Source organism: Canis aureus, chromosome 18 (assembly GCF_053574225.1).
Source record: "Canis aureus isolate CA01 chromosome 18, VMU_Caureus_v.1.0, whole genome shotgun sequence".
NCBI lineage: Eukaryota > Metazoa > Chordata > Mammalia > Carnivora > Canidae > Canis > Canis aureus.
The window spans coordinates 5,754,551-5,782,031 of NC_135628.1; the positions used below are offsets into that span (position 1 = coordinate 5,754,551).

Sequence of the window (27,481 nt, forward strand, 5' to 3'; positions counted from 1 at the left end):
AAAACTTAGAGGGTGAAACAAACATTCATGATCTCATAGTTTCTGTGGTTCAGGCCACCCGGGAGTGGCTTAACCAGGTGGAATGGCTCAGGGCATATTGCCAGATTGCAGTCAGGGTCCACTATCCACTAGGGCTGCAGTCACATCACAAGGCTCAGCTGGGGCCAAGACGCACTTTCAAGCTCTCTCATAGGGTACTGCATGACATGGCAGCTGGCGATCCCAGAGAGAGTGAGAGCACCCAAGACAGAGCTGTGGCCTTTCATCTTGGAAGGGACATCCCATCACTTCTGCCATGTTTTACTCTTGCAGCAACTGACCAGGTCCAACTCACACTGAAGGGAAGGGAAATACACAAGGGTATGAATTCTAGGAGCTGAGAATCAATGAGGGCCATCTTAGAAGCTGCCGTGGGGCACGTGGGTGGGTCAGTTGAGTCAGTTAAGTATCCAACTCTTGGTTTTGGCTTAAGTCATGATCTCAGGGGTCATGAGATCAAGCCCCACACCTGCCTCTGTGCTCATTGTGGAGTTTGCTTGAGGTTCTCTCGCTCTCTCCCTCTGCCCCCCCATGCTCTTTCTCTAAATAAACCTAAAAAAAAAAAAAAAAAAAAAAAAAAGGAGACAAAGAAGCTGCTTTCCACAACCTCTTTTCTGTTTTGATTTTATTTTTTTTTTCTGTTTTGATTTTAAATCCAAAGACAAAGTGATTTGTGATGAAACAGACATGTTTTAAGGGAGGGGATATAGGGTGTGCTTATCTACCACTTGCCTTTATTTTTTGCCATTTCAAATATTAAATGTCTCTTTAGCCAAATGGGAATAGTGAACAGAACTATTATAAATATTCCTCTCAGGGATCCCTGGGTGGCACAGCGGTTTAGCGCCTGCCTTTGGCCCAGGGCGCGATCCTGGAGACCCGGGATCGAATCCCACGTCGGGCTCCCGGTGCGTGGAGCCTGCTTCTCCCTCTGCCTGTGTCTCTGCCTCTCTCTCTCTCTCTCTCTCTGTGTGCCTATCATAAATAAATAAATAAATAAATAAATAAATAAATAAATAAATAAATAAATATTCCTCTCAATTTGTTAGCTGTTCACTCAGTCAAGTCCAGGGAACAGTCTTCCAGAAGGCAGAGTAGAGTATGATTTTTAGTCTCTAAGTCTTATTTTCCATTGATCTCAGCATATACACTCACTTTTGTAATACATACATACACATACACACTACTTTTGTTTTAGAATACAATCATAATGTGCTCGCTTGGCAGCACATATAGAACACAGTCAAATTACAATACAAAATGTCAGGTTTGATTAGCAAGAAATTTTCAGAAATCTATTTAGGAGAAAACTTTCACTATTTTTATAATATGCCATAGTCCTCCTTAATGAACACTTTAAAATGGAAAAAAAAGATTTATATAAAGTTTATTCTATTACATAAATCTATCTGGTGATGGAATTAAGTAAAAGAAAAATTTTATAGCACTTCTCTGTGATGTCAGAATGCAAATTACTTGATTCCAATTAGGCAGTATTTATAGTCCGCAATTCTTAACTACTTTTCTGGTACTGCTTACGTGCTCAAAGCCTAATGCATCCTCATGGTATTATTAGGGAAAAAAAACTTAGGTTTTTAAAAAATCTACACCTTTTTTTTATAGGTAAGCAAATGATTTAAAAAATGTATTCTGTGTTCAACTCATGCTCGTTCCTTATAAACATTTTTCAAACTGACTACTATCAAATTATTTTTATACTATCGCTTAAGGCAAATTGCTTGAAATGTTCACCCAACAGAATACCTCCTCTGCAGACTCTACTCAAAAAAAGGCGTTATCCTCAATCCATTACTTCAAGAAAGACAATCCAGGCTATAAAAATATCACAATTAACAGGTTATGATTGCTGCTGAAACGATTTCTTAATTAGGATTGGCTGAGGTCTGCCTCTGCAGCGGCAGGTACTTTTATACACGATCCCCCAAACCTCCCAATTATTAGCTATAAAAGGGATTTTTAAAACCTGATTCCAAAAGGCATCTGTAGTAGTCCCTTAAAAGAATTTAGATCATAACAAACAATCCTAATATGGTCTTGTGTCACTATCTCAACAGCGGACTCTGAAGAGTGTATCCCACACGTGGCTGTATCTTGAGAGGCCTTTATTCAGATTCTGCACGTCCCAGAACGTGAATGTTGCCATCATTTTTGCCAGGTCTGAGGGCTATCGTGTTGTTTCTTTAGGAGTAACCGGCTGGAACAGACGAAGGAGGGCGTGGGGAGGGTGACTATACACTTGTGTTATTTATTGCCGTCAACTGCTTATCTAATCCGAGCACACGCAGGAAGAGAGCAGGGCAGGTGTGTTTTCACAGAGCGGAGAATGAAGGGAGAGGCCTGTGGCACCAGCTGAGAGAGCCGTTGGAAGAGGCTGCCCAGGGGAGCACCAGGATCCGAGGGCCCAGTGGAGAGAGGGCGCAGGCAAGGAAGGGGTGGGGAGGATAAAAAGTACGAAAAGACTCTTCTCCTTTTCTCCTTTTGCCCAGGATTGACGTTCAGGGGCATTTAGAACAAAAAGTCAAACAGCACAGACAGGGGTCTTGGAAACTGGGAAAGGCAGGGAGAGATGCAGGAAACCCTATTTCCAGACGCTTCATGCTTCTTTACTTACGGTTGAGTCTTTTCACACCAGCCTTTAATCTGGAAAATGAATTATGTTTACACGGTGTGCTGTGTAAGCCTAAGTGCCTTAACTAATTTTTGACCTATTTTTTTGATGTTTGGTCTATTAGAGAAGGGGTTTGGATTCACATGCTTTCTGTTCTATAGAAAGAACAGAAGATTTCTGCACTACAAAGAGTACACAGACATCATTTTACATTTGTCTAGGGTTCAGGGGGAAAAGACAACTTTCAAAACATGCATATAGCACCTTTTTACAACTAGGATCAAATGTCAGGTGTAGATACATTTAAGTTTCTTTTATCCTGATAGAATAAGAAATCAAAATTTAGATTTGACTACATTAGAAATGGCCCATTCTCAAGTGACCAGCAATGTCAGGGAAGCTACAGTGTCCTGATTCTTTATTTTTCTCACATGAACAGAGGGCTACGAAGGTAATTCAGAGTGAGAAAAGCCTTCTCTAAGACCCTTCCCTCAGCTCTCAGGGTGGGAGACTGAGACGACTCACATTCTAGCAATAGAGGGGGTGAAAATTACGATTGTCTAACAAACTACCCTAAAATGTACTGGCTTATAATAACCATTTATTCTGTAGTTTATGATCATGATACTCTGCTCATGGCTTTTCAGTTTGGCACCTTGGCCTGGGTTCAGCTGGATGGTTTTCCTAGTCTGAACTGGGTTCACTACATCTGCAGTCCCTTTTCAGGTCATCTGGGGACCACCTGGTCTAGGGGAGCCTCAGCTGAGGCATTTCCGCTCTTCCAGGTGGTCTCTCATCCCCCAACAGGCCGGGCTAGGCCAGTTCCACAGGAGCAGCAAGATTTCAAGAAAGTAGTTAGACACAAACAAGGCCTCTTGAGGTCCAAGCCTGGCACACACACAGCATCACTTCTACCACAGTCTACTGGCAGCCCAGAGTCAAAGGGTAGGAAGAAGATTCCATTTCTTAATGGGAGGTGTTGCAAAGAATTGTGGCCATTTTTGCAATATACCACAAAATCTCTGAGGAGGATTCTGTTTAGGAAAACATACCCATTTTTTACTGGACCAGAATACCCAGTAATGTTAGATCAAGTGCCTGCTCTAGAGAACCGCATTAATATAGCTTTGAATCCTTTCCAGAGTGACTGGCACATTAGGTACCTACTTAAACAAGTACTAGAAATGATTACTTAAAAATTTTTACTTTTATAATAAAAAATTAAAATAAAAAAAAATCTGAAAATCATAAAAGAAAACATTAAATGCAATGATTTAATACATCCCAGTTACTGAACTTTATGTATTTGTGTCCAACAAAGTATCAAGTATGAATAATATCCTGAAAGCATGCTGTCATAAAATTCTTGATGATATATTCGGGTGCCTGTTAAAGGGTTTGAAGATCTACGCAGAATTTTCTTCTTTCTAGGCTGGATTTCTTGATAACGATCCCGATACATCTCTTTATTGTCTATGGACAGGTACCATACTTTGTGCTTTAAAATGTTCACCTCAACCATCCTTAACACCCTGTGAGATAGAGAGTTGTAACCCATTTTCTCATCAAGATCTCAAGGTTTACAGTGTTCAGTTACTTTGCCAAATTCACACAGCTTGTAAGTGCTGGGGTGAAGAATTGAACCCAGGATTCTAGAGCTGAGAACTGCTATAATTCAAACATTTACTATTGATGCCAAAGTCTAGTTAGCCACAGAAAACTGATCAGGGAACATTAACAGCATTAATAATCAACACGGATGCAGCACTTGCTAACTCTGCTCTAAGTGTTTGCATGCATTGCTTTATTTAATTACACGGTAACCCAATAAGGAAGTATTATCTATGTTTTATAGATAAGTTCCCCGAAGCTAAGAAACTTGTCCAAACTTCTAGGGGAATACCAAACTAGGATTCAGACCTATGTCTGGAGCCATCAAAGTCTGTTCTGTTCTCTCTGAAGTCCCTAACTGTGCTCCAGCAGAGTGGGCAACAGTGGGACACAGGAAGATCCTGTTCCCTGCCTTGACCTCATCTGGGCCACGAGAAAGTGCCAACAAATGACAACTCTATTGTTTTTACCTGTGACACCTTAAAAGCAATATGAAGGGATCCCTGGGTGGCTCAGTGGTTTAGCACCTGCCTTCGGCCCAGGACGTGATCCTGGAGTCCCGGGATCGAGTCCCACATCAGGCTCCCTGCACGGAGCCTGCTTCTCCCTCTGCCTATGTCTCTGCCTCTCTCTCTGTGTGTCTGTCATGAATAAATAAATAAAATCTTTTTTTTAAAAAAAAAGCAATATGGATATTAAGTCATCAAAATCTGTCTTGCCTCTCTTTACCTTTCTTTTATTTTCTACCAATTTCTCTTGGATTAATTTTCTGTTCTGCTACCACTGGCACAGTCTAACACACTTTTGAATATTTGTGAAACCCATTTTCAATTTGCCACAATAGTCAAAGGTCAGAGTTTGTAATGCCTCTTAGAAAACTTTGGCAAATGCCATTTGCCAGAAGAAAAGGAGTTCTATGTGTCTTCACATGGAGGTGACATGACTTAGGTGGAGTGAATTTGGAGAGATCTGAGTTTAAAAGCTAACAGAAGAATGACTAGAATGAGAAGAGGATCCTCTAAAAATCAAGTAAGGGATGCTGCAAGGCTAATTTTCCTTTATAATTTCTCAAAAGAGCCTTTGAAATATGAGCAGTCTGTGATTCTGTATAGAGTATCTTCTCAGAATAGACTCTGATACAGGAGAGATCTTCAGGAAAGTGAACGTCAGCCCACAAAATCCGACAGTCCTACTTTGGCAAGTGCACTAGATTGAAGTAATGACCCCACGCCTTCGTTGTTGGGAGCAGTATTAGCCATTCACACCCTTGCCATAACCTCCCAGGCACTAGACTGGACTTCTCCTCTCTTTGACTTTGAGTTGGGACACGTGACTGCTGTGGCAGCAGCAGAGGCTTAAAATGTGTTCCTACAGGTGGGCAAGGTAGACAATGGTGTAAGGAGGATGGACGCTGTATGGAGTCAAAGTGGTCCCAACCCACACCTTGGAGCCAAACCCAGCCTACGCAAACTAGACCCCAGTGTGAAATTCCTTCCTCTACTTCAAGAGATGATAAACTGGGGAGAGGGTAAATGGAATCAGGGTTAGGGTATAGAAATAGATCCTTAGCAGCAGGCTCCTGAACCAGCTCAATGACACACTTCCTCACCTCCAACCTGTAACCAAGGAAAATTAGAAATCACTGCAGCTCACATACCCTGGCTTCATTTTAGAAGAGTCAAACTGAAAATGTTAATGGTGTGAATACCAAAGGTTTCATTGACTTTTCCTTATTCATAGACTTTTCCTTGGTTCATGCAACCTATTCTTCCTGCAGTGCCTTCTTTGCCTAATGAAACCCTATTTATCCTATAGGAGTTGGCTTAAATGTTGTTTCCGCCATAAAATACTCCCAAATCCACCCAACTGCACTACTTTTGCTTCATAATAGCTTTCTGTATCCCATGCTTGCAGCACTACTCAAAACTGTGGCAATCTGCACACTGGTTATCAGTCTCTGATGAGACATGTAAAGAAAATGAGAGTAAGCTAGGAGGAAATATTAGCGATTTGATGGTAATTTTATGGTTGATGCAGTTAATAGCTTCTTTAATTGGCCTTGTATTTGTTTTCTTTCAGTAATTCATTTTTATTTATTTATTTTTTAATATTGGCCCATGACAGATTCAGAGTTTAAAAAAAAAAAAAGTGGTTTCTTCCCACAGGTGTGTTGAGCAACCCTGTGTCACAGCACTTACTTCTATCCAGCATGCAGTTAACATACATATCTGTTCAGGTTGCCTGCCTGCTTTTATTTTTATTTATTTATTGATTTTATTTTTTATTTATTCATGAGAGAGATTGAGAGAGAGGCAGAGATGCAGGCAGAGGGAGAAGCAGGCTCCATGCAGGGAGCCCGACGTGGGACTCGATCCCGCGTCTCCAGGATCAGGCCCTGGGCTGAAGGTGCCGCTAAACTGCTGAGCTACCCGGGCTGCCCTTCTTTTATTGACCAAAGCTGACGTCACAGTGTTTGGGGGCTACAAGCTCAACAGGTGATATTGATAGAAATGGAGTTTTTGTGACCTTACATTTAAATTGCCCTTTTAGGGACACCTGGGTGGCTCAGCAGTTGAGAGTCTGCCTTTGGCTCAGGTCGTGATCCTGGGTCCGGGGATCGAGTCCCACATCGGACTCCCCACAGGGAGCCTGCTTCTCCCTCTGCCTGCATCTCTGCCCCTCTCTCTGTGTCTCTCACGAATAAATAAAATCTTTAAAATAAATAAATTGCCCTCTTAATATTCTCTGTGCAAAACAGAGGGTAACTTTGTTTTGTTTAATCCCCAATATTTTTATCGTAGGTTAGTTCCTCATAAAGGAAAACATATTCTTTACTTTTACTTTGGGACTCACTCTATCAAGACTTTCAGATGTTCTTCTCAAGGAGCAAAAAATTTCACCTGACTTATTCATGATCATTTTGCGATGAAACATGACATCACTTTATCTTCAAACAAAGCAAGGGCAAGTTCCCTGTGGCTACAGACTTATTAATGGACTCAGCACCAAGGCATTTGTGTTGGGCTTTCGGCCTCTTTTATAGTTTTGCATAGTGGTCAGAATGTCACAATAATAAACACAGGCTGAATCATTTCTGCCTTGAGGATGATCCAGCATTGCAGGGATTAAATATATTTGTTAGCAACAGACTCGCTGTCATGTCTCATGAGATGAGATCGCAGCAGTCTTCAATGCCTGCCTTCACATAGGGCTTCCCCTTCAAGCTTTGCTCAAACCCAGTTAAGCCCTGCATCCTTAGCAGAATACCTAAGGACTAGACAAACTGATAATCTATGCTCTTCTCCTCCTTTTTAGAATCTGACCAAAATAAAAGCAGCAATACCTTAGGGCCCCTGGGTGGCTCAGTGGCTTAAGTGTCTGCCTTTGGCTCATGCCATGATCCCAGGGTCCTAGGATCCTTGAACTCAGTGTGACAGAAATGAAGTACTTCCATAGCATGTTCTCAAAATATAACTCATGAGTTTCTTGTGGTTCTTTATTCTATCACCTTCTGTTCTTTCCTAATTATTTTTGTCAGAGGCAATGAGTAGTAACTATAGTGGTTGACTGAGAAGGAAGAAAGAGAAAAGCAACTAAGAAGTCATTTTAGGGGCCCAGCATGAACTTGCATTAGAAAACTATAGTCAAAAACAAAAAACAAAAAACAAAAAAAAAAAAAAGAAAACTATAGTCATACAAACTCTTATCTCCCTAATTTCCTATTACTTAAGTAGGGAGTTGAGTAGATTGGATACTTAGGAAAAAAAAAAAAAAAACAGGTAAAACAATTCCAAATATGACTGGAGCTCTTTTATAGGAAATTGAAAGACTGGAGCTGGATAGCTGAAAAGCATAACCTCTACATTTAATCCTCTAATAACAATGCTTAAGGCAAATTTTCACACATGGACATTTACTCAAAGAGCAGGGGTGAACTCATCAGTTATCAAATTATTTTTCCATAAAATCTTAAAAATCCATGAAGTTTGAAACCTGTTTTCAATTTGGTTAGTCTGTTTTCCTCTCCTTGAAAAAGCTGATTTCATAATTCATAATTTATGAATGTTCCCTGAATCTCACCACCCTGTAAAGAGCAAAATAATTTTCTGTAGGTAGTGTATATTAATGATCTAAAGAGATTTAAAAAAAATCATAGTTTCATGGCAGTAGTTATCAAACAAAGACTAGTAATGCTTGCAAACGGAAAACACAACCCAGGAATGACCCTTGTAGGGCATCTGTAACCAGGAGGAAGACTGAAGTTTGTGTAACTTTACAGGCTTAAAATGGTAACTAATTACACCCTTATCCATGTATGAGCTTTTTCACATTCTAATACAAAAAAGCTGCTTTCTCATGCCTTTTCCATTTGGTGATAAATAATCAAGAATTCCTAATTACAGAGTTTGCAAAACCAGGAACCAACACCATGAATCATGCTAAAATTGCCCCTTCACTATCAGAAATCTAGTGTATTTCTGACCCGAAAGCCGTTCTATGTTTAAGTTATATATTATATTAATGGGTATAATCCCACTTGTGCTTTTGGTAACTTATTTTGACATTTACTTTTCTGCTCTATCACTCCTTGTAAGAGTGTTAATTCTACGACACAATGTACCTTACCTTTTCTGGTCATACTATACCCACAGAGTCTAGGCCAGCGTTAGGCACATGAAGCACTCATAATTTTTAAATAAATCATCTTATTTTGGAAGAGAGAAATTTTAAAGACAATAAAAACTCCATTATTTTTTCATTTTCCTGTAGTTAAATACCAAGGTGAGTGATATATCACACCTAGGATTATTTGACCTATGCTAATGGAGCAGTTTATTATGCATTTGGAACTTCATACTACACATTTAAATAATTAAATTTAAGGTCTTCAAATACTTTACAAATCTTATAAAGGTAAATTAAGCAAAAGCAAGTTGAAAATAGCTAAAATTTATTTAAAACTTGTTTAATTTATAGGTTTCCTCATGGAATTCACAGAACTGCATAACATTATACACTATACTATTTTATTAAAATCATACATAATTACATATTTGTGGCCTGTGTGATTTTGAAGCACTGTGGAACATTATTATGCTTGACAGACTACTAATAATATTTATCAAAGTCAAAAGGAACCACAGGGTTTGAAAAAAATCTCAGAAATCAGTTGGTTCCCCTATTGATTTGTATAGATATGGAAACTGAGAAGCAAAGTGGCCAACATCACAAAAGCTAGAGTGGACCAAGATCTACTAACTCAGCTCAGAGTGACGTTTTCATCTTCATACTGATAAACAGAAGTGAGAAAGCTGATAGACTACAGAACTTTCCATATACTACAGGTCTTTACATATTCTAGGTGCTTACTGACCTTTTCTATTTTCTCAACACACTGTGGTAATATGTTCTATCAAAACTTTATATTCAAATTAGAATGGGGCCAAACTGTATTCCTACTTATAGTTCCCAGAACAAAGAATATAGGAAGTCGTCCTCTTTTGCCAATTCATCGTTCTCTTTCTAAGTAGGGCTCTCAGAGGAAGCCTTGTCGCTCTCTGACGCTCCACCAAGGCAATTTCATGCTCCCAACGCTGATCTAATCCTGGAGCGTGGGGAGAACCTCGTGAAATAGATGATCATTTTGGTGATTCCCACTGCTTCTTAATAGATCTTCTTGTATCAAGAATGGGAAATTTAAAATAATAATGACGACGACAACAACAACAACAACAACAACAACAACAAAAGAGTTCTCCTCTGAGCACTGATTAATTTCCTTTCTAAACCTCTATTCTCATCTATCCGGTCTGCTGTTCTAGTGGAACTCTGAGCACTTTGTTTACTGGGGGAAGGGAAGGGTTAGCCTATCATGCTATGTGTAAGGCTTTCAATCAACTCTGGGATTCAGCAGGTAGATGGACTCTTCTACAGCCCAACCCATGAGTGTCTCTATACAGTTCCGGATGTCACTGATATCCCAAAGCTGAGAACTAAATGCAGGGCCCCTGTTGTTCAAGGACTATATTAAGTAGCTAGGAGGCAGCATTACCACTGCTCCCAACAAAAGTTGGAAAGTTGTTGGAATCCTAGAAGACATGTTCCAGAATATTACTGAAGCTTATAAAATTTCTTTATAAAAGAAAGTCTATAAAAGTCTCTGAGAAGTGCCTTTTCACAATACATTTAGACTTTGTCTCTATCCAAAGAAGGTCTATGGCAACTTACATTGAAGGACAAATAGACAACATGGATAAAGTATAAATAAAACACAGAAAACCAATAGGGTGGTAATTGTATTGGAATAGAAACCACTTCCTCCAAATAATTCCTTAAAACAAAAATGTTGACATGCACTTTAGGTTGTTTCTCTCTTTATATTAGGGTAATTCATTCAACATATATTTAGCAATATAGGGTATAAGAGGTATAAGGTATAATATAAGGGTATAAGAGGAAGACTATGGTTCAAGATCATAGGTTAATCTGAAACTGCCAGAACCCATCTAAGCCTGCTTCCTTGTCTTTAAAATGAGGCTAAGGTCTACTTCATAAGATTGCTTTGAACAGCAAACAAAACTTTGAACAGCAAACAAAACTATACAAGTATAAATATGATACAAGTATAATATGGTGGTGAATGGTAAATCAAGTATAATAATGATAGGAAATCACTGCTCAAGAAGCTTACAATCTAGGAAAGAAGAAAATCATACTCTAGAGGGAGAAAGGAATGAATGTCCTAAGAGTCACAGGTAACACACACTTTAAGAATTCAGAAGACAGAGGTTTTGGATCTAGCTAGGAACAAGAAGGATTTCCTGGAGGACAGTGCATGGTGGGGAGGAGGTGAGTGTCTTGAAGGGTGAGTAATATCTAGTACTGTAGATGAGAACCCAAAGTCCAGGGGTGAGGTGATGGTACACGGTAACAGCCAGCAGAGATATAAATCCCCAACTCTCCTTCATGGGAGAGCATAAAGGAACAAAATCAATAGAAAACCTACTATAGCTCTATTCAAACCAATATTCAGGGCAAGTAGAGAAAGTGACTTTTCATATCCAATTAATGTAATGAATCACCCCATGGGTTAGAAGAGATAAAAGCCCAGCTGAGGACCACTCCACTTTCTTCTGTACTTGTTCTGAGAGACGGAGCAAGTGCTTCTAAGGCAGAGCCCTGGCAGTACTTTGCCCTCCCATTACCCCCAGCCTTGCCAATGGTTCTCGCTGCAAGAATGGCTTCACGCCGAGAATCCAGCTGTAGATTTGAACATCCAGGTCACCACTTACTTGCCTTTTCTGCTTCAATCAAGGGCCACCTAAGAGAAAAGTCTCATTCTGATTCCTAATGGAAATAATCTTTGTGGTTCAGCACTCTTGCCAACTGCAATCACGTGGTTTCACTGTTTCTCTGGCTAATGACAGAAGCTTTTAAAACAAGTTTGGATGCTGAGAAAGAGGATTTTTAGTGACCTGTAGTTGTTCAAGTGCATCTCACCTTTTTAAAATAAAATTAAAGAAACAAAGAAGGGAGTCCCAGGAAAAATACGTAAGGCCTTAGTAGGAAGGATCAAAAGACAAAGGTTAGAAAGGAGACGAAAAATGAATAAGGTGTAAAATTAAACGCCCTGCAGCAATTCCAGGCAGCATACGGGAAATTATTGGACTTCTCTTTCTCTCTGGTATGTTTTTAAAGGGAAAAAAGTGATTCTCATGGGAGAGTAACATAGAAAGGAAAAGAGGAAAACAGCTGGCTGTGGGCCATGATTTACCATTCACCACAAAACGAGACTCTGTTTCTGCTTCTCAAAGGCCATTGTTTTTTTCCAAGCAGACATAGGCTCTATTACACAAAGTCAATTATAATGAAGAGACATAAAACATAAGGAAGAGATCTAGACAAATAACTCAGAAGACAGGGCACAGACATAAAAGTCAAATTCCACTCTAAAATATTATTAAAACAAAAACTCTGTATAACCAAACTAGCTTCACATCCTAGCAACCGCTCACTTGCTTCAAACAAAACAAAATCTAGCAAAATCTAACTATAAAAATCCCTTGTCTTTGTGATGGTGGGTTTTAACTAGTAATTACTCCAAATCTGTGCAAATGATGTGGACACCAAGTTCTCCTTTTGTAAACCAAGAATCCTATAACAGTATCATCTGCCTAAGTTGCCTAAACAGTCCTCTTTAATTCTTTTTACACCGAATGTTAATGGGGAAAAAAGGTTACATTTTTCATCTGTCTGGGGAAAACTCCTCATGAAATCAAGAGTCTAAGGGCTTTAGAAAAAATTGCCACATAACTTAAAACAGACATCAAAACAGTTTTATTTAAATGGCTGTGTCTTTGTTCCAACTTCCAACCTGGCTTTTTGAAAGGTATTACTTTACTTGTAAGGAAGACTTGAAAACTAGCTTCCAAAATAAGGTGAGAAGGCTCTGCTCGTAGACCAGAGATAACACCTTGTGATGTTTCCTTCTTCTGGTGTGTTAGAAAACAATTTCCAAAAGGAATGAAGTTTCTTTTTGTGATTATGGCGAAACTGTAAAATGTATTCCTGGAATCTCCAAAGTTTTTGTACTGGGAGGTTTTTTTGTCAAACCCACAGAACCTCAAGTCTGTCAAGGGTCCTAACAAAGGCACAGAGAGGGTTATGGCTGGCAGTCAAATTGGACATTCTGAGGGTCTTTTTAGTAGTTTCCAATTTCCTGGTTGAGGACTCTGCCCTGAGAATCAGCAGTGATGAATGACAAGGTAGTGAAACAAGAATTTGTTACTCTCATGGGATTGTAAGATCTTTAAATGTACAGTCTTTTTTTCTCTGTGGTAGAGGAAGGAGAGGAGGAGAATCAGAGAAAAGGATAAGATTCTTGGATGGAAAAGATAGCCTTTTACACTAAAGGGGAGATGAAAGAATTATACCATACATTAAGGGCATCTTTAAAAATCATAATCCACATTTTAAAGCTAAGGAAATTGTTTATGAATAATGTCTGAATTTTTCCCTTGTAAGGGCATTCATTCCTAACTTTGGACTTTCTCCCTCAGAATTACTTCTTCTTTATCTCCAATAATTTCAAAATCACTTTTAAATGCTGATTTTTCCCCCTTGTAAGTACATTTCCTTTTCCAGAGTGGTTTTCTGTTCATAGGAACATTGGAGCACAAGGTATGGAGTTCCCATATAAGTCCCCGCCCCCCCCCGCCCCCCAGGGGGCCCCCACATATCTCCCCACAGTATCAATATCCCGCACCAAAGTGGTACCTTTGTTAACAACTGATGAACCTACACTGACACATCCTTATTCCCCCAAAGTCCAGAGTTTACTTTCGGGCTCATTCTTGGTGTCATTCATTCTATGCATTTTTACCGTTCTGTACCGACAGGTACGTACCATGGTAGTGGGCATACAGAATAGTTTCACTGCCCTAAAAAAAACATCCTCTGTGCTTCACCCATCCGTCCCTTCCTCTCCAAAAGGAAGCTGACTCTTAAAAAGTAGTGTTTGCATCAATATGTATAGGCACAGGGAAGACTCCTCAAATTTTAGGTATTAGGTAGCTCTTACCCACTTGAGCAAAGGAGCAGTGTTCACGAATGGAAGGCTAACTAAGCAGCAAACAAAAAGCTGTCCTAGTGCCAGGCAAGGTCAACAAAAAGTACTGTGTCATTTAAGAGGACAGGAAACCAAAAGGGAAGAGAGGAGAATGCAATCACACTACTCTTACATTATGCTTTCCTCTTCTTAGATTCCCTGTAAGTGGCAGGTGTGGCCTTACGTGATAAACGGTTTTTCTACTGCCAAGTTTTTATGTTTCAACAGCTTCCCAACCTAAGAGTTTTGCATTTGCCTACATTTTCAAAAGTGCAGTTCTGGGGCATGAAACAGAATTAATGCTTAAGTCGAGAACTTCGTCTCTAGAAGATGAAATAATGGCAATTTTGGCAACCCTCGTGGGCCAGGGAAGAAAACTAAGGTTCGATTTTTGCCCCCTCCTTTCTCTCTGCAAAACTCCCTCTCCCTATTTGATAAGGGACAGCGAGCTTAAAGTCACTGCAAGGTACGCAGGCACGATTCCCTGGAACGAGACCTTTCCCAGGGAAGGTCACGCTGGAATGTGACATCAGCGTTCCTGCGGGGTCACAGTCGGGCGCCCACGTGCGGCTGCCCCGGGACAGGGAGCAGCTCAGGTAGGAGCAGCTCAGGGAGGTCTGCGGGGGCTCAGGTAGGACTATGGGGAGCTCAGGTAGGGCTGCGGGAGCTCAGGGAGGGCTGCGGGGGCTCAGGTAGGACTATGGGGAGCTCAGGTAGGGCTGCGGGAGCTCAGGGAGGGCTGCGGGGGCTCAGGTAGGACTATGGGGAGCTCAGGTAGGACTATGGGGAGCTCAGGTAGGGCTGCGGGAGCTCAGGGAGGGCTGCGGGGGCTCAGGTAGGACTATGGGGGCTCAGGTAGGGCTGCGGGAGCTCAGGGAGGGCTGCGGGGGCTCAGGTAGGACTATGGGGGCTCAGGGAGGGCTGCGGGGGCTCAGGGAGGGCTGCGGGGGCTCAGGTAGGACTATGGGGAGCTCAGGGAGGGCTGCGGGGGCTCAGGGAGGGCTGCGGGGGCTCAGGTAGGACTATGGGGGCTCAGGTAGGGCTGCGGGAGCTCAGGGAGGGCTGCGGGGGCTCAGGTAGGACTATGGGGGCTCAGGTAGGGCTGCGGGAGCTCAGGGAGGGCTGCGGGGGCTCAGGTAGGACTATGGGGGCTCAGGGAGGGCTGCGGGGGCTCAGGGAGGGCTGCGGGGGCTCAGGTAGGACTATGGGGAGCTCAGGGAGGGCTGCGGGGGCTCAGGGAGGGCTGCGGGGGCTCAGGTAGGACTATGGGGGCTCAGGTAGGGCTGCGGGAGCTCAGGGAGGGCTGCGGGGGCTCAGGTAGGACTATGGGGGCTCAGGTAGGGCTGCGGGAGCTCAGGGAGGGCTGCGAGGGCTCAGGGAGGGCTGCGAGTCCCGAAGGCCGGGGACGGGATGGGAGAGGGGGTGACCGGGGTCACGGTGACAGTCGCCTGCGGGGCCGGCGGCCCAACTCCAGGAGCGAGGAGGCACGACGGGGGGGGCGGTGCACGGGGGACCAAGGGAGAAAAGGGAACGGAAAGGGAGCGCACAGTCACTTGTCGGGCTGCGGAGCGGGGAAGCGCAGCGGGAGGGCCCGACCTCGGGGCGCGGGGGGCGGGGGAGGCTCCCGGAGGCTGCGAGGCGCGCCCGGTGCCCGACCCGCCCTCCCCGCACCCAACCGTCGGGGCCGCGGCCCGAGACCCGCCGCCTCGCGCCCCCGCCCCGCCCCGCCCGGCGCAGGTGCCCCCCCGGCCCCCCCGGCCCCCCCCCGCCCCCGCCTACCTTCTTCACTTTGGCCTCCAGCTCCATGTCCGCGGGGCCGGGACCTCGCGCCCGAGCTCGCCCGCCGTCCGCTGCGCCGCGGGGACCGGGGAGGCCGGGAGGCCGGGAGGCCCGGGAGCGGGGAGGAGCAGCGGGGAGGACCGCGGGGACCCAGCCGGGACTCCAGCGCCGCCGCCCGCGCCGCCCGCCGCCGCCGTCCAACTTCCGCCGCGGGGCCGGGGAACAAAGAGGCGCGGGCAGCCAATGGCAGCGGGCGGCGCGGGGGCCGCCAATCACCGGGCGCCGCCGCTCCTCCGCGGGTCCCCAGGGAGGGCGGGGCCGCGCCCCGGGAGGCGAGGCCCGCGCGGCCGGGGGACCTGCCGGGGCTGGGGGAAGTCGAGGCCTGCGCGGCACCTGCTGGGGCTCAGGGGGGAAGTCGAGGCCCGCCTGGCCGGGGGCACCTGCCGGGGCTGGGGGAAGTCGAGGCTCGCTCTGCACCTGCTGGGGCTCGGGGGGAAGTCGAGGCCCGCGCGGCCGGGGGACCTGCCCGCGGGGGCTCGGGGGAAGTCGAGTCTCCCTCTGCACCTGCTGGGGCTCAGGGGGGAAGTCGAGGCCCGCGCGGCACCTGCTGGGGCTCGGGGGGGAAGTCGAGGCCCGCCTGGCCGGGGGCACCTGCCGGGGCTCTGGGGGAAGTCGAGGCTCGCTCTGCACCTGCTGGGGCTCGGGGGGAAGTCGAGGCCCGCCCGGCCGGGGCACCTGCCGGGGCTCGGGGGGGAAGTCGAGGCCCGCCTGGCCGGGGGACCTGCCGGGGCTCGGGAGAAGTCGAGGCTCGCTCTGCACCTGCTGGGGCTCGGGGGGAAGTCGAGGCCCGCCCGGCCGGGGCACCTGCCGGGGCTCGGGGGGAAGTCGAGGCTCGCTCTGCACCTGCTGGGGCTCGGGGGGAAGTCGAGGCCCGCCCGGCCGGGGACACCTGCCGGGGCTCGGGGGGAAGTCGAGGCTCGCTCTGCACCTGCTGGGGCTCGGGGGGAAGTCGAGGCCCGCCCGGCCGGGGGACCTGCCGGGGCTCGGGAGAAGTCGAGGCTCGCTCTGCACCTGCCGGGGCTCGGGGAGAAGTCGAGGCCCGCCCAGCCCGGGGCCCCTGCTGGGGCTCGGGGGGAAGTCGAGGCCCGCCCGGCCGGGGGACCTGCCGGGGCTCGGGGGGAAGTCGAGGCCTGCTTGGCCGGCGGTGGAGGTGGGGACACACGCGACGGTGGGGACTGCTGGGGACTCGGTGACGGGCCTGCGCCCCGAGGCCACTGTCCCCCCGGCCTGGCCCAGCCCCTCGCCCCACAGCCCCCCACGTGTTCCCTGAGCACCCAGTGGTTCAGAAACAGGGATGGGGTGAGTGGCAGTGGCGCCAGGGAGGGTTGTGACCCCCCCCCCTCCCCGCAGTGAGCGGCCTGGGAGGCTCCGGATCTGGGCTCTGCTGGAGACTCGTGGGCGCAGGCGGCAGCGCGAGGCTCAGGGCTTCGCTCCACGGGGAGCGCGTGAACATCACAGGAGTGGGTCTGGAAGGGATCCCCGGTTACCGAGTCCAGCTTCCTCGTTTTACTGGGAACTGAGGACCCCAGAAGTGTCCTGTCGGCATCTGCCCGATTTCCTGGGGGCAGAGCGAGCGCTCATGAGACTAAGCAGTGCCCCCAGCCTCTTTGGGGACCTAGACACCGTGTGTTGACTAAGGAAAAGAGAAAAGACAGAAGAGTCCACTTCTTTTTCAGTTTGTGGTGGTGACAAAAAACTATACTGCACAGACAAGAGGTGACTTCATCTGGCATCTATTTTAAAAAAGGAAAAAATCTCCCCCAAAAGTAGGTATCAAGGTACAGATGTCTCTTCCTTTACCTCTGAAAATTTGGTAACAGAAAACACCCCAAACTCATGTTTGGTCAACACTTTCAACCCTTTGCTCACTTGGCTGTTTGTTAACATTGTTCAACAGAGCACTGATTTATAATGTGCATGTTTTCCTCATTCTATTAATAAACTAAAAATGGAATGACCAAGATGGATCGTGAATTCTTCATTCTAACTCAGTTGAAGAAAACTTTCCCATTCCATTTTCCCAAACCATCCTAAAATATTTGGGCCCCTCCAAAGTTTACTGGGTATAGGAGGCTTAGCTGTGACAAGGCAATTTGGCCTCTTTCAGGGAGCTTAAGAGATGGAAAATGTCCAATAAAATAGTTTAAATAAGGCATCAAACAAATGTCACGACATAAATTTGGGGCTTATTCGGTGAGATTTCAGAGATGACACTAAGAAAAAGATCTGGATACATTTTTTTTTTTTTTTTAAGTAGCCATCAAATTCCACCTTCTCCCTTTCTTCTCAGCGCAGCAACACTTTGTATCATTAGCAAGGATGGAAGCTGATTTCTATCAGGAATCTACTGTGCCAATATTATAGAAGATCAAATCGAGGTGGGGAAGCGTTGAGTTAGGAGGATTAGATTGTGAGTCTTCAGTTAGCAATTCAAGTGTTAAACTAGAGAGATATTAAGGAGTTAGAACTGGCACTGTTGACTAGATGTAACTGATGACAGAGAAACGAATAGAAGACAACGCACATGTTTCTGGTTTGATCACCAATATAGATAGTTCAGGAAAAGCTCAAATATATGATGAAGGACAGGGTCTTGTTTAGTTGTGCCTTCATTGGGGGATGGTGGGGATAAAGGGCTCAGTGTTTAGTATAATGGGTTTGAGGTTGGGATATGAAGCAAAGTATCCAAATAGAAGTCAGAGATGAGAGCTGGACTAAAATGGTAACTTAGGATTCAGCAGCCTCCATATTTAAATAATTGAAAGCCATGAATAGACTAAGATCAGCATGGAACACTAAAAAATAAGGGAGAGTATCAAAATGACTACAATTGAGCAAAGCTGAGCGAGGGAAGCACAGAAAGAGGATGAGAGCCAATTAGAGCATAAGGAAAAGAATTTCAAATAGAGTTCCAGCAACCAAGAGGAAATTAAAGAAGAAATTAGTTGACATCAAATTGTAGAGAAGGATTGAATCCCCATTGGATTTAACAAAAAGGAAATCATTGGCAAATTTGGGAAATGCTAGCTTGAAATAGGATGAGGGCCAAAGTAAAAGTAACAAAGGGTATGGAGAGTTAGAAGGGGTAATCAATGATACTAAGGACATGGAAACTATTGGAATTGATTGATTTGAAAGGAGGGAAGATAAGGCATCTAGAATGACTCTTAGGAATCTATTTTGGGTGAACACTTTGGTAGATCTAACTCACTCAATAAGGTAAGAAAAAAAAAGAAAAGGACGACTGAGGAAGATAATGGATATTTCGTTGGGGATTTTTTGAGGGCAGTTGGATTGAGTATGGGGGTCCAAAGAAAGATGTGGGCTAGAGATTCAGATGGCTGATTATAAATACACGGGCATACGTGCATACGTATGCACATATACATATACGTATATAGAGAGGCACATACAGTAAACAAACACTAAGGAAAGGAAAGTTTTCTACAAAGTCAGGTAAAATTTCAAAACAGAGACGATTACACCTCTCTCCTCAATTAATGTTGTCCCAGGAGTCCTCTTTAGAAATGGTAATCACTTATTAACACATGTTAGAGGAACTCCTCCTATGCCACTGCTATAGCTATTATTGTTCATTAGCAGCTAGTATAGGATTACGCATGGTTCTGTAGGGATTACCAACATATCTCAGAGCAAACTATTACCTGTAAAATTTTGTGAATTAACCAAACACTGGGCATTGGCTAAGTTAGTAATGAATTATCCGTATGATAGATTAATCATAGTGTCTAAATGATAATACTTAAGAATTTTCGCAATAATGAACAATTATTATGTTATGGGAACAAAATAAAACAGATTTTTATATATATGTATACGCAAACACACACACATATATATATTATGCTCACAACTATGCAAAAATACTTTGCACAGAAAAGGAACATGAGGAAAATACACTAAAATGTCAGTGGTGGTTTGTCTTTGATTGATGAATCCGTGGGGATTCCTTCTTTCCTTAAAAAAAAAAAAATATTCCATGATGACCATGACATATTTCTTAATGGAAAAACCTTTTTTAAAAATGTTATTCAGAGCATTTTAGGAAGATGGGACAGTGACAGCGTAATTTTTGATCTCTCTGAAAACCCACATTAAAAAACAAAATAAAAAACTGGGTAGCAAAATCAAAAGCCCATGGGCAACCTTTGCAATAAAACTGGGTGATGAGGTATCTACATAAACCCCAAAATAGATGCAGTGAGGGGCAAACCACCAAGAGCCACAAGACAATTGTGTGTACATGTATGTACACACAATTTTGTGAAAAGAGGAAGGGAAGCAATAGGGTGGTGTCTGATGGACAGAAGAACTGGAGATGTTTCCCACTTACTTATTTTACTTTTTCCCAGTTATTCTTTTAAAACGTGTCTTTTATTCATTGTATTTTTTCCCGGTTATTCTTTAAAAATGTGGCTTTTTATAACAGCAGGTGACACAGTTAAGAATGATTAAAGAGGCTGAAGCAGTCTCACCATCATAATATTTCAAAACTGACCCTTCATGACTCTCTTGCAGAAGGACCCACAATAAGAAGCACACTGAGGAAAATCAAACAGAACAGAGGAAGCCGAACAGATGTTGGAAAGTGCAAGGCTAGAGAAGCACTCTCTACTGTGGTAGCCAGTAACCACTTGTAGTTATTTAAATGTTAATTAATTACATTGAATTAATTAACATAAACTTAAATTTAAAATTCAGTTCCTCAGTCACACCAGCCATTTTTTAAGTGCTCAACAACTTGAGAGGGAAACAGTCAGGAAATCCCAACAGCACTGCTTTATTTTTTAACACTTCATAAAAACAAGGGAAGGTGGAGCTATCTGAATTGGGGCACAATTTTCTGAAAACTACCTGTTTGTGAAAGTTTAGGAAAGTTATTGTCACATAAAAATGAGCAACAGTAAATTATTGAGGTAAAATCAAATACAAAGGTATCATAAGAAGAGAAAATGGAGCTGAATAATTTCCCTACAGATAATGAAAGAATATCAGAAAGATGAGTCCACAAAACAGAACAAAACTATAAGCTATTATTTTAAAACAAGCTGAAAGATATTAAAAAGTTAGCACATTCCAGGAAAGAACTACACAAAGCAGAATTAGAAAAACTCAGAAGAGAAATGATGGAACTCAGGAAGGAATTAGAAATGAAAAAATAATATACATAAGTGAAAACTAAATGAAAAAAGAATACAAGGGCAAAACTGATGATGCCTGAGAAAAATAGGGAAATAAGAGAGTTTTTTTTTTTTTTCCTGAAAAACCAAAATAAAATTAAGGAAAAAAGAGAAAATATTCCAGAGACAATAACAAACATTGAGAATAGGATAAAACAATGGAACATATGAATAGAAGGAGTCCCCGAAGAAGAAAATCAAGTCAGAGGAACGAATACTAAAAACCATAATTCAAGAAAACCTTTCCTGAATTAAAAATATATATATTTAGAACTAGATACTGAAAGATTGTACTGCGTCCCTAAATTAACTCAAAATAACCAACACCAGGACTTATTTTTGTAAAATTACTGGACTTTGAAGAATAGGGGGCAAAAGTCCTTTGGATATCTAGATTTAAAAAGCACATGACTTATAATGAGAAGAAAATTATCTTATCATCCGAATTCTTCTACAGTAATCTAGATCAGAAGAAAGAGTAACATATTAAAGATATTCAAGAGAGAGAGTGTAAGCCAAGGATTTTATATGAGGTGACTTTTAGGTTTAAAGGGCACAGACTTTTTATGAACATAGAACTCAGGAAATACAGTGTTCATGAGCCCTTCCTGAGGAATGTTCACATGGCTGTTTTCTGTGTGTGTGTGTGTGTGTGTGTGTGTGTGTCTGAATCTCTCTCTTCTTTCACTTATGAAGAGACCAGTCACTGGAGTTAGGGCCCACCCTAACCTAGTATGACTTCATATAACCTAATCACAGCTGCAAAAATCCTATTTCCAAATAAGGTCACATTCTGAGGTTTCAGGGGGATATGGATTTTGGAGGGACACTATTTGACCTAGTAAAGTGGGGGAACAAAAGCAACATGGCTACAATAAAACCCCTACTTGGAAAACAAACAGAAGCTATCTGTGGCTGTTTCACAGCAAACACTACTCCTACAGAATTGGGAATATAAAAACTAACTTTACTGTTAGTAACTTTCACTAACTTTGCTTTCATTGTAGATACACTGGATTGTTACTTTTTTCGGGGGGCTTTACCTTATTTATTATCCCCTAAGGTGAAGTTCTTAAAAGGCGTTGTTTGAGATATTCTTTCTGGAGAGCTGTTTCACCATAAGGGCACCTTTTTGGAGGATTGGGATATCTGGGATAACGTAAGGGAAGGAGTGATAGGGTACTTTTCCAGGCTTATTTCAGGGGAACATTAAATCAATATTTCTCAGTCATGATACCAATGACATTTTGGGCCAGATAATTTTTTGTTGTAGGGGGGCCGTCCTATGTATTGCAGAATGTTTAGCAGTATTCCTGGCCCTGACCTACTAGATGCCAGTACCACTCTGCCCTGGTTGTGACAACCAAAAGTGTCTCCAGACATTGCCAAATGTCTTCTGTGAGGCTAAATCATTCTCAGTTGAGAACCACTTCTTTCGATGATTCCAGAAATATATTATCCACTGTTGTATCACAAGTCATCCCAAAGCTTCATAGCTTCAAACAACAACAACAAAAATTATTTTGCTTACAAATCTACAGCTTGAACAGGAAAGGCAAGGATCCTTTGTTTCTGCTGCATATAACCTCAGCTGAGATGGCTGGACTAGGGTCCGGTAAGATGGCTTCATGACTGGCATGTTGGTGCTGGCTGCCAGCTGGAACCTCAAAATATTTGTGGGTGGAAGTCCCCAGTTCCTTTCTAGCTAGGCCTCTCTTAGCTACTTGGACTTCTTTACGATATGTTGGCTGGGTTTCAAAAATGCACATGTGGAATCTAGAAAAATGAATAAACAAACAAAAAGGAGAATCAGACCTATAAGTACAGAGAACAAGCTGATGGTTGCCAGGAGGAAGGGACTGAAGGGGTTGAAGGGTGGGCAAAATGGATGAAGGGAGTGGGAGATACAGACTTCCAATTATGGAGTGAATAAGTCCTGGAGATAAAAGGTACAGCACTGGGAATAAAGTCAGTGATACTGCATTAGTGTTGTAGGGTGACACATGGTAACTACACTTGTGGTGAGCCCAGCATAACATCTAAAAAAAGTCGAGTCACTTTGTTGTACATCTGAAACTAATGTAACGTTGGATGTCAACTCTACTCAAAATTAAAAATTAAAAATAAATAGACGATGACAACAACAAAAACAAGTGTTCCAAGAGAGTGAGATGGAATTTATAGCATTTTAAGGATCTGGCTTATAAAGTCATATAGTGTCACTTCTATCATGGTCTATGGTTTGAGACAGTCAGAGAGACCTGCTTTAGTTTAAATGCAGGAGACATAGACCCCACTCTAATGAGAGGAGTATCAAAATCGCAATTTAAGAAAAGTATGTGGGATCTTACAATCTTTGAAAAATATAATCTTCTACCCCCTGCCCTATTGTTACAAAAATTCACATCCCTTCCACATGCCAAATACAATGATTTATTTCACCCTCTAAGATCTTCAAGTCTCCTAGTTCAAAGCCTAGTATCTGTCACCTAAATCCAGTCCCAGTGTAGGTGGTGCTCCTCAGGTGTGGTTAAATGACTGCAGCTCTTTGAATACTATTCTTCTTTGTCGGAAAGACTCTGGACTACAGAAATAAATTCTCTATTTCTCACAACATATACTGGGCAGTCCTAGAGTATCTGTTATAGAGGGTCCCTTTTAAAAGAGAATAAAATAAAATAAAATAAAATAAAATAAAATAAAATAAAATAAAATAAATAAAAGAGAATAAAACGGGAACCACATAAACAACCACTGTTCCATAGCAATTCTGAAATTCCACTAGCCACATGTTCCTACTCTTTTGATTTAGGACTCATTTCTACTCCTAGTGCACAGATCTTGGCTCCACCCTCTGGGATCTTGGTCCTGCTCTCTATATCATTCTTCCTTTTCCATCAAAACCACTTCATGTTTGCATCTGAGTCATTTTCTCAACCTGCCTCCTACATGCAAAAGCTGGAAGTCCAAACCCCTCTTTGTATCTTGTACTAACTCGTCCCTTTCAGTCCAAGCTTTTGTAATTACTTATAAACCAAGGATTTAGAGAGTCTCTCCTAGCATCCTATTAGAATCAGTCTTACACTTAGAATGTGCAGGTCTTGAACAACCCTTGTCTGCTGGATTACCCCTCTAGGGAACACGCTAGTTCAGAAAGGTGTCATGCATTTCCACCTTGCTGTCTGCAATCTTGGAATTCAGCTACCATGCTGTGAGGAAGTTAAGACTGGCCCATGCAGAAAAAAAAAAAAAAAAAAAAAAAACATGGTGAGAACATATGTAGTTGTTCTTGCTGATAGTCCTGGTCAACAGCTATCATTAACCAGACACAGTGAAGACACTTCCAGAGGATTTTGATCCCAAGCGAGTTTGTAATCCCCAACCTTCAAGGCTTCCAGCTAAAGTCCCGGGTATCATGGAACAAGACCCGCCCACTCTGATCTGTTCAAATTCCTGGTCCACACAATTTCCAAGCCCACGAAGATGACTATTTTATGCAACAAGCTTCAGGTAGCTTGTTATAAAACAATAAATACTACAATAACTTTTGAGTAGGGTCCTTCCAAAACAACAGCGACAACAACAACAAAACAACAACAAAAATCTGAAACATGTGGCATTGATTTGGGGTAGAAGTGACAAGAAACTCAAAGGGACTTGAGGATACAATTTGAGAATCTAAGGGCTTTTAGGAGACAGCTGAAATTAAAGGACTTTGAGGAGGCCATCAGCAAGGGTTTCAAGAAAAGCATGCAAATGTTACTAGAAGCTGGAGAAGAGCAAGCAATTGCTAAACAGTAGTAGATAGTTTGCCAAGACTATTGTCTGAAGTGAGGCAGAAAATAGAAAATACCTAGAACTTGAGGACTGCAAAATATCAAAAATACCACCTGGCTTCTTTCTACTGCCTATGATAAAATGTGAGGAGGGATGAACTCCTGGCATTGTTACATGAAAAAGGAGTGGTACTTCCTCGGCTGAAAAGTATAAAAGTTTCTTATACCCAGTAATTCCATAAGGCAAATGACTTTTAAATTAAGAATTAAGAGAAGACTTCTAGAAAAAGATCAAATCTAGAGTGGTGTGTAGGAGCCTTTGTTAAGACTTCAGAAAGCTCTAGAGGAGTGACTTATATATAACCTTTTACCCACAGGAGGCCCCTAAGGATCTTAAGATTATGCTTCATAAATCTTTCACTCTATTATGTCTGAAGCCTTTGCTCAGAGACCTGAAACCTAGGGATGGCTCAGTGGTTGGGAGCTAAAATCATCTGAAGTTATCTTCGTGTGTCTGGTTGGTGATGGCCATTGACTAGGACTGCCAACTAGAACGTCTACACATGGCTTCTCCATCTATTTTCTTGTCATGGGTTAGTTTGAACTGCTTCAGATACAGTAGCTGGGTTTCAGGAATAACTATCCCAAGCGAGCAAGGTGGAAGTGAATACATTTTCCAGAACAAGTCTCCTAAGTCTCATGGCATAACGATCGCTAATTCTGTTGGTTAAGGTAGCCACAGAGGTCCACTCAGGGTCAAGGGGACATAGACCTCACTTTGCAATAGGAAGAATATCAAAATCTCAGAGTAAGAATGTGGTATGGAAGATATTTTTCATCATCTTTGGAAAATACAATCTGCCATTTTGTCAAGTAAAATATACCTCTAGCAACCAGTTTGGGTTTTTACCTCCTCTATCCTCAATTTAATTGCCTGCTCTGGGCCACTGTCTTAGAACAGCCGGAGATGGTGAAATCTTCACCCTGCCACTGGGCCGATCCCAGGCTATGGTATTTTGAAATGAGAGGTTTGGAGAAGCGGTCATGTAGGGGGTACACAGCACGAATCTTGAGAGATTATACCTTCCCATTTCTCTGACTCCCTCTGAAAGCTCCATTCCAAGCCAACACACAACATCTACTAAAAGACAAAGTGTTCAGTCTTCATAATCAGCAGACTTTCCACTTCCTTGTATTTCTGGCTACTGGTAGAAAAGGCTTCTCCTAACAAAACTGTTGATCGATCCCAATGGATCCTTTTCCTCTCAGATGAGCCAGCTTGGGTCCTAGCTTGTTTCTGTCTTGTAGCTTAGAGGAGGCTGTAAGAAGTCACCAACACCTCCAACACCCTGACATTTGCTATGACATCTTCCTAAGTAACAGCTTTGCTGTACATGGCCTGTGTCCTAACAGAAAACTGGAAGGAAATCTAACCAAGTCTCTTAATATCATTTCAAAGGATTTCTATCTCATCATAGCCTCCCTGGTCCAACAGAATCACATTTTAAGGTCTTTCCTTTGCAATACAAGACTTTTAGAAATAACTTTTCAATGTCTTGTCATTAGTTCGAACGTATTGGGTTTATTGACTCAGAATTCTCTCTTCTCTTTCTCCTCTTCTTTCCTCTTTCTCTTCCTTCTCTCTTTCTCTCTCCCCCCTCTCTCTCTTTCTGTCAGCACTTCAGATTCATTCTGTCACACAAGTTGCTCCATGTCATGGAGGACGTGGCTATAGACAGTTCCAGGTCACATCTTTCATAAGCAAATAAAAGAAGATTCTTCTTTATAAATTCAAGTTTGAAAAACCCTGGGAGTGATCTGTGATCAATCAAGTTTTCTCTTTCGGTTAAAATGAGGAGTCATAAAGTATCATTATTTATTTCTGTTCCTTATACTCTTAAGGCAAATATTGGCATAAAATACTCATCTTTATACTTTAGGAACAGAACTTTTGTCGTTCTTATTTTGGTTGAGAAAACTCCATGATATTGCACCAAAATGTAGTAAGATTTATTTTTAACCGTAGTAAGATTTATTTTTAACCTAAACCTAGAGCACCGAATGATCCCTTTTGAATTGCTGGATGAATTTAGAAATGACGTAAACCGCAGGAAGAAAAGATATCGTCTGTTTCTCCCACAAGTCACTGTGAAATGTTAACAATAATGCTAAGTATATGCTCACTATTTTCCTAGGCAAACAAGGAAAATGTGATGTAAAAGATAGGATTGTAAAATAAAAGTATGCGACATTATAGCATTGCAGTTTATTGAGGTAATTGGCTAGGAATCCCTGTGTGCTTTGGAATGGAGAATTTAACATCATTTCTAAAACAAATATTTCCTTGTGGGCAAATGCAGGGAGTGCTGAGAGGTATTTGTGGAATCGTTGTCTATGCAGCAGGCTCCTTGGGTAGAACGATGCCTTTGAGGAATAAGCAATTAGGGCTTTTTTGGTTTTGCTCAGTAACCGAAACAGCTGTGGAAACATTGTGTGAATGAAGAACCAGGAGCACTGCCATCGACTGGATGTTTGTGTGCCCCCCAAAATTCGTATGTTGAAACCTAACCCCCAATGTGATAGTATTAGAGGGTGGAACCTTTGGGAAGTGATTAGATCCTGAGGACGGAGCCCTCATGCTTGGGATTAGTGTCCTTACACCATGTGAGGACACAGGTAAAAACTGTCAACTATGAATCAGAAGCCAGACCCTCACGAGTATCCAGAACTATGAGAAATAAATTATTTAAGCTACCAAGTCTATAGTATTTTTGTTATA

At 42.8% G+C, this 27,481-nt stretch overlaps 1 protein-coding gene and 1 long non-coding RNA gene across 15 annotated transcripts in view; one reads left to right on the plus strand and one right to left on the minus strand.

The window, feature by feature from the left end:
* Nucleotides 1–633: 633 nt before the first annotated feature.
* On the minus strand, nucleotides 634–15,871 carry LOC144288531 (uncharacterized). Its single transcript, XR_013356404.1, has 2 exons — nucleotides 15,666–15,871; nucleotides 634–1,014 (listed from the first exon to the last, which is right to left on the minus strand). It is a non-coding gene; the product is annotated as an uncharacterized LOC144288531 (long non-coding RNA).
* TFEC (transcription factor EC) overlaps nucleotides 14,393–27,481 on the plus strand; it is a 221,842-nt gene continuing 208,753 nt past the window's right edge. For 9 of the 14 annotated variants that reach the window (XM_077856037.1, XM_077856040.1, XM_077856035.1 and 6 more), the window contains exon 1: nucleotides 16,884–17,491. The gene's annotated coding sequence lies outside the window, so the exon portion shown is untranslated. Of the gene's footprint in view, nucleotides 14,483–15,185; nucleotides 15,204–16,883; nucleotides 17,492–27,481 lie in introns of those variants that run through there. The other 5 variants (XM_077856038.1, XM_077856042.1, XM_077856039.1 and 2 more) reach the window with 4 other exon arrangements.